Below are 296 nucleotides of genomic sequence, written 5' to 3'. Positions count from 1 at the left end.
ACTGGTTCCAGGGGATTTGGGGATCCCTGGAGCACAAAGAGGGATTGCCGTGGCATTGCACCATTCCCCTTCCCCCAGCAAAGCCCGGGAAAATCCCCAAACCCCCTTAAAAATCCCAGTCCCGCGGTGAGGGCGAGGCGGGAGCTGAAGGGGTTAAGGCAGCGCCTCTCCAGCACATTTTGGAAAGGAAAAACTCTTTGGATCCGGTTTAATTTTCCAGCGATGACTTGGAAGGGGGAGAGAAGAGGGGGAGAAACTTCCCCAGGGCTTCTTTTCCCCCTCCTCTGCCGTTTGGA

This window comes from Geospiza fortis, unplaced genomic scaffold (assembly GCF_000277835.1).
Source record: "Geospiza fortis unplaced genomic scaffold, GeoFor_1.0 scaffold373, whole genome shotgun sequence".
NCBI lineage: Eukaryota > Metazoa > Chordata > Aves > Passeriformes > Thraupidae > Geospiza > Geospiza fortis.
Note: the sequence above shows the minus strand (reverse complement) of the source record.